This window comes from Zingiber officinale, chromosome 7B (genome assembly GCF_018446385.1).
Source record: "Zingiber officinale cultivar Zhangliang chromosome 7B, Zo_v1.1, whole genome shotgun sequence".
Lineage (NCBI taxonomy): Eukaryota > Viridiplantae > Streptophyta > Magnoliopsida > Zingiberales > Zingiberaceae > Zingiber > Zingiber officinale.
Window position 1 is genome coordinate 1625664 of NC_055999.1, and position 14400 is coordinate 1640063.

Genomic DNA, 14400 nt, shown 5'->3' on the forward strand with positions numbered 1-14400 from the left:
GAAAATGTTGGAAACTACTCAGCTCTTTCTTTTTTATCATTCACTCTGGCGTGCGTACCTTCGATCAGAGATAGTAAACCAAATCGAGCACGAGCTGTGCGTGCCCAGTACAACTCAATTCCATCCGGATTGGCCGAGTCAAACGTGCCGGCGCGAGCATGGTACACATAACACACAGGATTCTACTCGTCGCTGCACAAATGTCTGACAGGCCCAACGGGCTCAATACCATAACACCCCGGAGGCGTCTAAAATTATGAAATTCTCAAAATACATACTTAATATTTAAATTTCCTAAAAAAAATACCGTTATTTTTTATCTTACTTTGTTTCATCCATCATTGCGATCTATATTCATAAAACCAATATCAGTGGTATTAGTTTTCAAAATAAAACAGCTATTTATGCCATGAGATGCTGATTTTTGACAATCAACCCTACAAAAAAAATCATTTTTAATGACAGAAATTTCCGTCACTATTCAGTTACTATATGTCTATAACCATGGAATAACGATGAAATAATGACTGTCGTAAAAATTTACTTTGTAGGCGATTTTTTCCGACAGAATATGATATCCATCGGAATTTATGACAGGATTTCATTTTCATCAAAGAAAATAACGACGGAATTGAAGCCCCATCGTTAATACGTATGTTCCATCATTGGTTAATGATGGAATTATTATTTCCGTTGTTATATTAATTATGGATTTTACGATGGGAAAACTATTTTGCCGTTGTACATGGACGGAAAACACGATTATATCGTTGATTATCAGAATTAATTACAGTGCAATATCACTGATTTTATGATAGAATAGTGTTTTCGTCGTTAAATATAGACAGAATGATATTTATCGTCGATAATTATCAAAAAAATAATATTTCCATCGATAATTATCGATAGAATTATATTTTTTATCGATAGTTATCATACTAAATCATTGTTCTATATCGATATTTAACAATGACTGAATTATGATTTAATTTCCATTGTTAAATACCAATAAAATCATAATTCTATTGCTAAATATTTAAAAAAATTACAAAAAAACTTTTTCAAATTTAAAAATTATCTTGTTTACATTTTTCCATATCAAAATAAATTACCACAAATGATGACGATATAAACACAATCCATTTACAATATATACACAAATTAATCCAATAGACAATTACAATCTATACAAACAATAACAATCATACAAACCTTCACAATCAATATACAAACAAACTAATTCCATAAACAATATTCATAATCCAAAATATACTATCCAAATATCCATAATAAAATATCCAAAATCCAATATATATAAAAAAAAATTAAATACCATGATAAAAATCCAAAGTATCCAAATCCACACCAAGTATCCAAATCCACACCAATCCACACCAAGTATCCAAATCCACACCAATATGATAGATTATTATTAGAATCATACGGTAAAAATGCAATAAATGTATAACTAATTTTGCATGTAAAAAAAATATCTAGATCATATTTTGGATATATATATATATAATGATGAATATATCAATCATAGAGACAAAATATTCCTAAAAATGTAATACAATTAGAAATAACCAAATTATAATATCAAAATCGAATAAATATAATTTGCATGATCACGTGTGATAAAGAAAAAAACTAAGTTATAGTTAAACATACCTCAGAATGAGCTAATCAACAGATTCCTATTGGTCTTGAGTCTCTTGTGACTCAAGACAATGTTGTGATTGGGTCGATTAAGCAATGACTGGTCGCATCTCGACCTAGGCAGCAGCATCTTTCGTAGTCCAAGCAGCCATCGTTTGCTCCACTATGAACAGTTGATCCTTAGTTCTTGATTTTTTTTATCTTAACGACTGCACCTCGGTAGAAGAAGCAGAATTAGGACAACCCCTAGGAGTCCTTAAACGATCATAAACCACTTTAGCTTGCGGAGTTCTTTGTCCTCCCACTGATAATATCATAATAAATGTCATTTATGGTTTGGATGGATAAAGGTTGTGACCGCCCTCTTTACGGTTAAATGTAATAAAGTTAATATTTTTATGTTTATGGCCCAGGATCGAGGATCAACAAATGTGACATCTATTTTCTACAGTGTATTTCGATACCTTGCTCAGATACACTAGTTTTGAATAGCATATATAAATTTATGAAGAAATAGTGAAGCAAAATTTGTATAAGCTAAATAGCCTTACCGCGACATCTACATGTGTCAGGATGGGGAACTAATGAGAAGACACTGATCAACATTTTAGCGCATAGAAATGCCACCCAAAGAAAGCAGATTCAGTTGGCTTACGAGGAATTGTACAACGAGAGTCTCACCAAAAAGCTCGAATCAGAACTGAAAGGAAACTTTGAGGTGGTTATTTTTCTCAACCTTTATTGTCCAATGAATGTTTTTATCTGTAGGGGCAACATCATTTGCAGAAGCTAATATTAATTATTTGAAAAATTTATAAATGTGAAGAGATCGACATGAACTTAGATATGACTTGAACCAATACTATGAATGTAGGCGGAGCTTGTAGCCTACATGGTCCTTATATTTAGTTTTTTTTTTTTTTTTTGTATCGCAGTTTAGGAAGAAAGAAACTGATAGTTCATCATATGCATACCAATGCCAAGAATGACACTCAAGGATATCAAATTTTATAATTGGTGTCAAGGTCTCGAAATGTCGCATGTTGTGGATTTAGTGTTCTTGGTTAATTTGATTGTGAACTGAAACGAGACAAATTGTGTGAAGCTGCAATTCTCATCCATTCTGCTGTTTTGAAAGAGATGTTCAGATGCATAACAGACATGGAATCTGAATATTTCTTCAAGGGTTATGCATACAGGGAATAAGCTATAGGAGCCATGAGAAATGTTTTCATAGTGAGATGTAAGGTTAGCATTACTTCTGATGATTCATTTTCTTTCTTTTAAAATTATTATAATTAAAAGTTTAGCCTACTGCTTAGTATTATGTTTGGATCTCATACAATTTTAATTATTTTGTTTTATATTGGATAATTATACTTCTGTTCCCTTGACCTAGCACCAGAGCATGCCAGAGTTTACTTAAGAATAATTTTTTCCTGTAATCCTCTTGCACGCTTATTTGTGGAGTTGCAATAACAAGTTCCCCTTGTAGGCTGCAGCCTGCAGTCTTGATTCATATGATATCGCAGAGTTCCTTATTACCCTTATTACCCATAATACTATGAACTTAGATATGACTTAAACCAATACTATGAATGTGAAATCTCTTTGTTTTTATGATTTAACCCCTCTTCATTATTTTACTCACCTCTTTTGTTTTTACCTATATTCATGTTTTTCATTAATCAGATAGAGACCCCTAACTACATTATTTAGGCTACAAGCTCGACCTCTACCACATGGCTATAGGGAGGAAATGATCATGTTGATCCCTAATCTTATCCCTAGCCGATCATTAAACATTAAATGTGTGGGAATTTACTAGAATCTACTCCTACATGAAGCAAATGAATAAAAACTACAAGTAAAGTTTACCTACCCTGTTATGACTTCAGAAGAATATTCTGAATTTTCCATGTATGCTGGCCTTTAATATAGAGGGCTACAAGAGGATTATATCTTAGGTCAAGACACTCCAAATCCATCATAAACCAAAGGGAAAATAATTTCTACTTACTAGAGGATTGAATGGACCCAAAAGGAAGCTCTAACTTGCTGTTTTGGGTGCTGAACTAAGGAGGCAGCTGCCTTCTTGCCGCATTCCTTGCTGCTGTGGTTGGTAGCAGAAATCACAGAAAATAGGGGGCTTAGTGCAGGATATTCAGGATACCAAGATGGCATCAGAGGTAGTACAATAAATAGTATATCTCTTCATCAGAGGTAGCTTTGTTCTTCTATGCTTCACTAGATTTGTTGTGTAGTCATATTTCTTTGTTCAACCATTATCATGCCTAGTAAGTTGTATGATGCTGTCGGTTCTTATCAATCTGTACACTTGAATTAGAAGGAGCAAATTATCTATGTTATATTCTAAGCAGCATATACTAAGTGTCATATATGAAAGTTTTAGATTCTATGTTATATTCGTTATCTTGCACAGCAGCCTTTAAAAACTCAGTATTCTATTTTATTTGATACATGTACACATTTGTTTTAGTTATTTGACATATGGTGGATTTATGTGTTTTTACAGTTTACAAATCTCAAGTACTCCAGAGTTGAAATTGATGAAGTGCGGTTCGAGTGGGCTGAATGCATGCTAGATTACATTTGAAGTGCGGTTCTATCTTGATGTGTTAAAAGAATGTTCTACCTTGATTTTGATATTTATTAGCTAGCTTTTGATGTAAAAAGAATGTTTGGGTATTTTATGGATATTGTTGTAAGAAGATTATTTATATAATTTGTGAATATTTGTGTATTTTATGGATATTATTGAATGAAGAATATTTGTACAATTTGTGAATATTTGTGTATTTTTTTTTGTTATTGTCGGTTTTAAAATCAAATCTGTGCTGTTAGAAAAAATACATATTACATCGGTTTTCCACCGATGTAAAACCGGTGTTATAAAGTAATATTACATCGGTCATTTACCGCTGCCAAAACTGGTGTTATTAACATACAATATTACATCGGTTTTACACCGTGTATGAAACGGTGTCGTTAAGTGATACTACATCGGTTAATAATCGATTCGAAAACCGGTGTCGTTAAGTGATACTACACCGGTTTTAACCCGATGTCTAAAATGACAGACTTTTAACATCGGCTTCATAGACATCGGTCGAAAATCAAATAGACACCGGTGGAAAACCGATGTCTATGAGCGATTTTGTTGTAGTGTATCTACTCATAAGTAACATTAACATCTACAAGTAATTGAGACATAGATTGAAATTGTGAATCAACTGAATGTATCTCTACTTCGTCATTCTGAAATGCATCATGGTTTTGAGCAGTGATGGTATTCGACATTTCTATGGTCGAGCGAGGCTTCATTCGACAAACAGACAACCATTCACAAGATCTTTTTTCTTAGGGTGTTTAAGATAGAAAACTTGAACTGTTTGTACCGTAAAAATGAAAGATTCAAACTTGTTGAACCTTTTGTTTGCATTAACCTCAACTAAATTGTAATTTGCATATATTTTGGTACTTCTTTTTGTGGTCAGATCATACCATGAACATTTGAATAACACATGCCTTTTTATAGGTAATGCAGAATATTCAACCTCTATAATTTCGTCAAGTCTACTATAGTAATCAAACTCAGTGTTACTATTGTCGATAGATCTTTTAATGCAAATATCAGAATTATAGATTAATCTTCATGAATCTCATTGTGCCACATGAAATTTCAAGTCATTAATATAATAACCAAAGTACACCATTATTTTATAGATGGGTCCTGATACAAGATTCATTATCCTTTCATCTTGTACATTTGATATTATATGATTTTTTACCTATAAAAGTGATTATGATATAAATTAGGATAGGACTTAATACACATGAACAAATTTTTTTAAAAAATTATGTAACTTACATAAATTTAAAATCATAATACAAATTCGACCTCTAACTTTTCAGGTATCTCACTTGTACCCATTGATGGATTTTATAGTTGTAGTTATTATTCATACAAGTTGTCATGGAAGATAGTTTTAAGATAATTGGGATAGAAAATAAAAAAATGGGATAAATATTTGATTAGAAAAGTCAGCTTACTTTATGTAGAATTTGACTTCATCACAGTTTAAGAATATGTATATTCTTGTATCATGGTATTTTTGTTGAGTTAACCATCTAGAAACATATACTTACACTGTTTTACCAGGAAACTTGAAAATAAAAAGCATCTCTGGATCAATCGACTGAGTATCATCAAAATTTTTAGAACACTTGTGATGGTTGATTTTCACATTTTCAGTAAAATAATATGAGCATAAAAAGATGCTTCTTCTACCGGATAAATATTACATATTATGGACATTATTCTTTAATTTTCTAAAAAAACATTCGTTTTATACATCTATCTACACTGCATAGGGCCAACTATTCATGTCTCGTAAGGTAAATATACTGGTAGATATTCCATTACATAAAAAAAACTGGGAGGCAATATGTGCTCTAGTTTATATAGTATGAGAGGAATGTTTGTTTTTAGCTGAACCATATCGACTGTCATAATACACCTTGTTGTCAAATATCTATAAAATAGACTCAATTCCATAAATGTTTGCCAAACATTATTAGGAAGTAAGTCACAGAAAGTTATTAAATAAGTCTTTGTATGAACACGTGACAATCATGACTCTTCATTCTAAATATCTTTAACCTATTTATATACATGCATTGAGCCATATTCGAGGCATACTCATCTGGGAATTTAATTTATTTCAACCTACTATATAAAACTTGTTTACCATCTTTGTCTAATGTATAACAAACCTTTAGAAATTTATTGGTTGTTTTATTCTGATATAACTTTGGTCTACTAACTAGTTCTTTTAATTCTTCATGTAGTTTATCAATGTCTTTAGCTTTTCCAAGTACATTCATCATACTGTTGAAATATTATCAACGAATTTTTTCTGAACATATATCACATCTAAATTATGTTGAATGAATAGATAATTCAATATGGCGGCTCCATAAAATAGTCCTTTTCTTCTAACCACACTTGCACATCTTAATAATATATTTATTTTGTTAGGACCATTGGCCGACTAGAAGGGGGGTTGAATAACCCTATACAAAAAATAAAACAAATCCTTCTCGGACTTTAAAAGAACACTTGCATAAAACAATTAAATAAACTGAAAAAGCAGGGGCTCAGAGGATTTACTTGGTTACAACCGGGGAGATTGTTAATCCAAGGAATAGAGTAGCACTAAATTCTTCTTCAGGCAGAGAAACCTCTTTACAGCAGTGTAAGCATAGAAAATGAGAAGCTAAACTAGAAAGGAAAGCGCACAAGTGTTGTTTTAGTAATTGCTTGTTCTATTCTAGCTTCTGGACCAAGGCTATATTTATAGCCTTGGTAGGGGTGCCTGGAAGGGTTCCAGACTCCTGGAGTGGGATAGAATTAGATCCCCGATGTGCCGGTCAAAGTTCACGTCGATTATGATAATATTTGGGTTCTAAGCACCCGGAAGGGTTCCGGGTGCCCTGAATAGGTCCGGGTGTTCGGACTCACAAAGTCAACATGGTTGACTTTTTCGATCCGGACCCTCTGGTTAGCTCTGCTTGCCTCGGCCCAGGACTTCTGCTATGGCTCTGCTCGCCTCGTTACGAGACTTCCGCTCCGACTTCACTCGCTTGGGCCGGAATATGGCTCACCCGAACCCAACTTCCGATCTTCTCGAGCAACCTTCCGCTCCGGCTTCTCGTCCCTCAGAAACTTCGCGTGCCTCCTTCTCGTCTGCTCGCGTACTCTTCCGCAGCACCTCGTCCCTCAGACGCACCAAGCCCATCGGCTCTCTCTCGTGTCGTCTTTCTCACTAGCTGCGTCTTTTGCTCAACTTCTTGTGCTCCTAAGCCCCTGCACACTTAGACACAAGGTTAAACACAACATGATCTAACTTAACTTGTTTGATCACATCAAACTACTTTGGGGTACCAACAATCTCTCCCTTTTTGATGTGAGCAACCCAAGTTAAGTTAGGGTAAACTAACATAAATATAAAGGTAATTAAAGTGAAAATTTTGATTTTTATCTACCAATATACCTCCTCTAGGCTTAATCTTTTTCTTCTCCCCCTTTAATCACATAAAAAATAGGGTACTAAAAAAAAATCTAAGGGTAATTCTGATTTTCAAATAATTTTGAAAAAACTTATCAAGTTTTAAAAATTCTAAAAATTATTTTGATATAAAAAAAATTTACAATAATTTTAGAAACTTTAAGTGTTGCAAAAAAATTCTAAGTAAGAAGATTTCAAGCAGAAAAATTTTCTATGTTTAAAGATAAAAAGGAATTTATGCAACGTATAAAATAAATTTTGGTAAAGCAAAGTTTATAAAATAACTTAAAAACTTTAAATTAAACAGATTAAAAAAATGAGAAATTTTTCTAAGTTAAACAAATTTGCAGAGAAAATTTGAGAATTTTCCAAGTAAAAAAAAATTGTGTAACTATTTAAGGTATTATCTAATTTCAATTTTAATGCTCTATCAGTTAATCAATTAAACATTTTATTTCAATATTTGACTTCCAAGCTGTGGCGAGACACTAGACCTTCTTGGTTATTGGAGCAACAACCACTTTCTAGACAAAACATCATAAGGAAATTAAATGTTTAATGTACTCTCTGAAAGTCTTAAGTCCAATTTTAATTAAGACAAGTCTTTGAAACCCAATATAGGTTCCTTCCAACTGGGGTACATAGAAATTTCTTTGAAATGTATTTTTGAGAAATTTTCCTAATTTGTCCTTGTGATATTTAAAATACCAGTTCAAATTATATCTTCTAATACTTGTACTATATGTGCATGTATGATTTTTCAAGTTTTTTTTTATTTCTTTTTGTAAATTGTCATTTTCTAGCTTTAATTTATCAAAATCTTCTAATGGACAAGATTTTGCTAGAATTACTTTTAATTTTTTGATTTCTTTTTCTAATTTGCAATAATCTTTAGTTAACAATTTAACAAATTTAAATAACTTATTGGGAGGAAGAGATCATACCTGACTTACTTTGTCGATCTCGTTGTCCGTAGCTCCCCCTGAACTGTTGCTTTCTTCCGATGTAGCTCCCCCTTCATCGATGCTCTCGATGCTCATTTCAGACGAGTTTGCTTCGTGTTCATCTTCTTGATAACTTGCCATTAATGCAAGTCCGGAGAAAGCCTCAACTTCTGATTCGGACGACGTTTCATCCAATGTCGCCTTTAAAGTCTTGTACTTGTTCGTTTGGACAAGCTTCTTTCCTTTATCCTTATCCTTGTTCCTTAACTTAGGGCAGTTGTTCTTAACGTGTCCTTCTTCATTGCAGTGGTAGCATCTGATTGTCCTTTTCTTTCTACCCTATGGATTGTTAGTTTTTCTTGATTTAAATAACTTTTTAAAATGCCTTACCATCATTACCATTTCATCGTCGTTGAGAGAGGATTTTGGCTCATGTTCGTCTCTCATTGCCTTGAAGGCAATGTTGTGCTTCGACTCCATCGTACCTGCACATCTCGATTCATGCACTTCAAAAGTTGAAAATAATTCTTCTAAGATAATAGATTCTAAGTCCTTAGAGATATAGAAGACATCTACTAGTGATGCTCATTTTGTATTTCTAGGGAATGCATTAAGAATGTACTTTAGCGAATCTCGATTGTTTATCTTTTCTCCGAGATTTGAAAGTCCGGTGATGAGCTCCTTAATCTTCGAGTGAAGGTATGCAATCGTTTCGTTTTCTTCAAATCGTAGGTTGGTGAGCTGGTTGCGAAGTAAGTTCTGTCTCGCGAGCTTGGCTTCGGGCATCCCTTCGTGTAGCTCAAGGAACTTCTCCCAAAGCTCCTTTGCTGAGTTGTAGGTGCCGATCCGGTTGACTTCTTATGGCGGAAGGGCGCTCAGCAGATGGAACTCTGCTTTGTCGTTTGCCACGTAGTCGACCTGCTCTTTCTTCGTCTACTGGTATTCTTCCTTACCCTCGGGTGCTACAAAACCGAACTTCATTATTAAAAGTAATTCAAATTCAGTTTTAAAGAATACCTACATTCGCTTTTTCTAGCTAGCTAACTCCCTCTCGAATTTCGGTGGGTATATGCTCGGTCCGACTATTGATTCGGTGCTTCGATCGACGGTTAGTCCTCCTGAAGCGTCTTGGCTCTGATACCATTTGTTAGGACCGTTGGCCGGCTAGAAGGGGGGTTGAATAGCCTTTGCACAAAAACAAAGCAAACCCTTCTCGGACTTTAAAAGAACACTTGCATAAAACAATTAAATAAACTGAAAAAGCATAGGCTAAGAGGATTTACTTGGTTACAACCGGAGAGATTGTTAATCCAAGGGATAGAGTAACACTAAATTCTCCTTTAATTGAAGAAGCCTCTTTACAGCAGTGTAAGCACAGAAAATGAGAAGCTAAACTAGAAAGAAAAGCGCACAAGTGTTGTTTTAGTAATTGCTTGCCTTATTCTAGCTTCTGGACCAAGGCTGTATTTATAGCCTTGGTCGGGGCGCCTGGAAGGGTTCCAGGTGCCTGGAAAAGTTCCAGGCCTTTCCAGGTGCTTGGAGTGGGATAGAATTCTTTCCCCAACGCGTCGGTCAAAAATCCACATCGATTATGATAATATTTGGATTTTGAGCGCCCGAAATCATATAGTCAACATGGTTGACTTTTTCGATCTGGCCCTCTGCTCCGGCTCTGCTCACCTCGGTCTGGGACTTCCACTCCGGCTCCACTCGCTTGGGTGATTTCGGCCATCCGGAATAGGGCTCACCCGAACTCAACTTCCGACCTTCTCGAGCAACCTTCCGCTCCGGCTTCTCGTCCTTCGGAAATGCCGCGTGCCTCTTTCTCGTCCGCCCACGTACTCTTCCGCAGCACCTCGTCCCTCAGACGCACCGAGCCCTTCAGCTCTCTCCCGTGCCGCCCTTCTCATTAGCTGCGTTTTTTGCTCGACTTCTTATGCTCCTAAGCTCCTGCACACTTAGACACAAGATTAAACACAACAGGACTTAACTTAACTTGTTTGATCACATCAAAACTACCTTGGGGTACCAACATATTTATCTCATTAGAACTAACATGATATAAATGGTAGAAATTAATAGCTATTTATTTGTTTAATGATTTTTTTCACCTAATTTGATTATTGGCAAAAAAATTCTTACTACAACATGCTTTATGAAAATTTTCTTATTTCGCTTGAAAGGGTGTTCAACTGGTAAGAATTTATGGTGATTATCAAACTAAGATACCCCTTTCCCATTGTAAGGTAATGTGAGGAAACTCTCCTTATTTGAATCCTGAGCTTTATTTTTCTCCCTTTCCGCCTCGATTTCTTGCCTCTGAAGAGCGCTTCTGGCCTCCTCGATGGTTTCAAGCTCAAAAATTAAATCCAGTATTGGATGGAGTGAATGGCTGATGACCTTGACGACCTTAAGCGGCGAGGCATCTTCTCTGGTGAAGAGATTGTTTGCCACCGTAGGGACTTTAAGCATCGCCTCAAGCGCCGCTCCTCCTTGAAGTAGAATTTTATAGCATATATTGAGTACAAGAAGCAACTTGACGCCCTCCATAGTCTCCGAAAGTGGCAAGCTCACCGACAAAGGTATTTTCTAAACCGACAAAGGTATTTTCTAAAAGAACAAAGAAGAAGAAATCAAAGATATGGAAGAGGTCCTTGGTTGACATCGCAAGGGTCCTAATGATATTGGATATATATTGGATGGTCACGATAAGGTAAGGGGTGATTTGGATCTCTGGTTCAAATACCTCAAGTTTTGTAAAGACAAAAGACGTGGACGGACGAAGCAGGTACAAAGATAAAGTTTTTGGAGTTTGTAGTCTCTCTTTTTTGTTTTTTTTGTCTTTGAATTTGTTTGATTATGAGAGAATGATGCTTAAATTGCATTCCTAGTCTCCATCAAAATGTCTTTGATATAAGTTGTTGGAACGTTAATGAGTTATGGTAATTTGTTTTCTGAACTATATTTTTTTTTATTAATTTATAGTTTAGAATGATATGCTAACTTGTTGTTTTGAACTAAATGAAGAAAAAACTCTACTATGTCTTATTTTATCTAAAAATGATATATTTCATTATTAGACATGTCCTCCAAGTAATACTCTCTTATTGTGAATCGATAGACATCAGGTTTATATAATAATTGGCAATTTGCTTGATATTAATATTCTGGATATTTGTTGGTCCTAGTACAGGCAATTAGACACCATTCAAAGGTTCCTGGACTTTGGATCTATCTGCAGGATGGAAGTTTGATCAAAATTTGAATGTTGCAGTTGGTCGTGCTCTCATGTAAAATGGTCTGAGGACTTGTCCTAATTTAGAAGATCTATGGTTGGAGTATCTTCGAATGGAGCAAACTTATCTTAACAAGTAGCTCGAAAAGTTGCTCTAGGAGATGTTAAATTGGTGTAACATAAAAGCAATGATTCTGATCAGTGGAAAGAAGAAAACAAGAATCTTTTAATACCATTTATTGAAGAGCAAGCATCAGATGTGCATGAAGGTGCTTTGGAGAAAAGATAATTTTTCTTACAGCAAGGTGCTTTAGTTCTTCAAACCGTATACCATGGAGCCATTGAGGATATACCACTTCTCCAAACACTCAAACACATGCTTATAGCATTGCACACAAATTTTTAACATTTTGCCTTGTCACATTTATTTTTTCAAAATATGACTGTTATTTTTGCTTAAGTAGAGGTTGGTTAGTGTTAGTAGAATCTAGAATAATATTGCTTTGTATTTATTTGATGATTTAAACTTCTTAAAATCTTTTAGAGATGCTGTAACTGGATTTAGCATAATTTTAGACATATAACTGTGTTATTTTCTCTTGCAGATATTGAAATGTTTTCAAACTACAAAGAATATTTTCAAAAGTTGTTGATGATCTTGGAGATAGCAGTAGGCAGAGCTGGTAATAGTTATTCTAGAACTTCGGTTGCCTCTGCTGTCCTAACTTTGGATTTTCAAATAGAGGGTATTTAGCAAAAAGGGGCATGTATAAGAGGTATGTTTGAAATTTTCTTATATGTTTGTTGCAAAAAGGTGGAACCGTCACCTTAGCGGCCCCCTGGGTCCGGCTCCATAGATATCTAGAGGGGGTAAATCACGGTTAAGCTGGGCAGGAGGGGTGACTGGGGGTCGAGTGAAATTTAAAGCGCAGCAGACCGAGGTTTTACGTCCGTGTGCAACTGGCGACCCTCGACCCCTGAACCTCCATTGCAAGCGTCAGGCACCCTTCCAACTGATTCAGCCCGTGGAGGTGAAGGTGGACCTAATTCGATCAAATAATGAAATATTTTTTCTTGAGGATATAATAAGAAGCACAACCGCTAAGTTATCTAAATATATAGCTTTGTGTAATTCATGTAGATTCTATTGATTTTAAAGTCACATATATTTTTTTAGGAAACAAATCATGTTACTAAGTGAATTTAAAGTCATATATATTTTTATAGTAAAGTCATATACATTTTCTCTTACTAAGTGAATTATTATTTTATTTAAGTGTGGTGTTGATGGTTGTATGTGGTATTATAATTATTTGAATTTTGATTTTATAATTGTGTGTATATTGTATTATAATTGTGTGTGGTATCTTCATGCATGTGGTATTATAATTGTATGGTGCTGATAATTGTGTGCGATTAACATTACTCTTAATTACAGCGCACGGTTCCTTCTCGTCCGCCAGCGAGCGATTCCGAGGGACCAGAACCCAACTTCTGGTCCTTCTCGTCCGCTCCGGCTTCTCGTCCCTCGGAATCGCCGCATGGTTCCTTCTCGTCCGCCAGCGTACTCATCCGCAGTCTTCGTCCCTCAGTCGCACCCTGTGTTGACCTTCTCACTAGCTGCGTCTCTTGCTCCTCGAGCAGTCTTCCGCTCCGGCTTCTCGTCCCTCAGAACCACCGCACTCTTCCTTCTCGTCCGCCGGTGTACTCTTCCGCAGCGCCTCGTCCCTCGGACGCACCGCGTGCCGTGCTTCTCGCTAGCTGCATCTTCCGCTCGACTACCTGTGCCCCTAAGCTCCTGCACACTTAGACACAAGGTTTAGAAAACACACAGGACCTAACTTAACTCGTTGATCACACCAAAACAACCTTGGAGTTCCAACAATCTGTCCCTTTTTGATGTGATCAACCCAAGTTAAGCTAGGGTTAAAATAGACATAAAAATAAACAATTTATATTGCAATAACGTGTGACAAGATAGAAAAATTAAATTCCAAAAAATTTTTAATTTCTACCTCCCCTTAGACTTATACTTTTTCTTCTCCCCCTTTGATTGTTGGGTTCTTCGGGCCGCGAAAACCGCTTTTTCGCGTCGCGGAAACCCCGAGTCACCCAAAGCCATGGATCTCGTGCAAAGATTCGTAAACAAAATTATCAAAAAACCTTTTTCTTGTACGAGTTTATAAAAACTTTAGATCTATACTAAAGTTAAGATCATTACCCTTGTAGCGAAGCCCTTCGCGTTCCCGCTTGTCCAAGATGTCGCCGGATCTCTAGTTGTCAAAGTAGACAACCTCTATATGTATCCACACGGACACAAGTAGAAGGAGATGACCAAAACACAAGGTGTGCTAGCACCAATGGAGTGTTCAGCCAAGGAATGGGGGAAGGAGAAGAGAGAGCACCCAAGGGAGAAGAAGAGTGAATGAATCAAAATGAAAGGAAATTCAAAAAACCCCTTAGCCATCAA

General features: G+C 35.7%; 1 pseudogene; it reads left to right on the top strand.

Annotated features, from left to right (window-relative positions):
- Positions 1-10503: 10503 nt before the first annotated feature.
- LOC122007390 lies at positions 10504-12219 on the top strand (annotated as a pseudogene).
- Positions 12220-14400: the final 2181 nt, after the last annotated feature.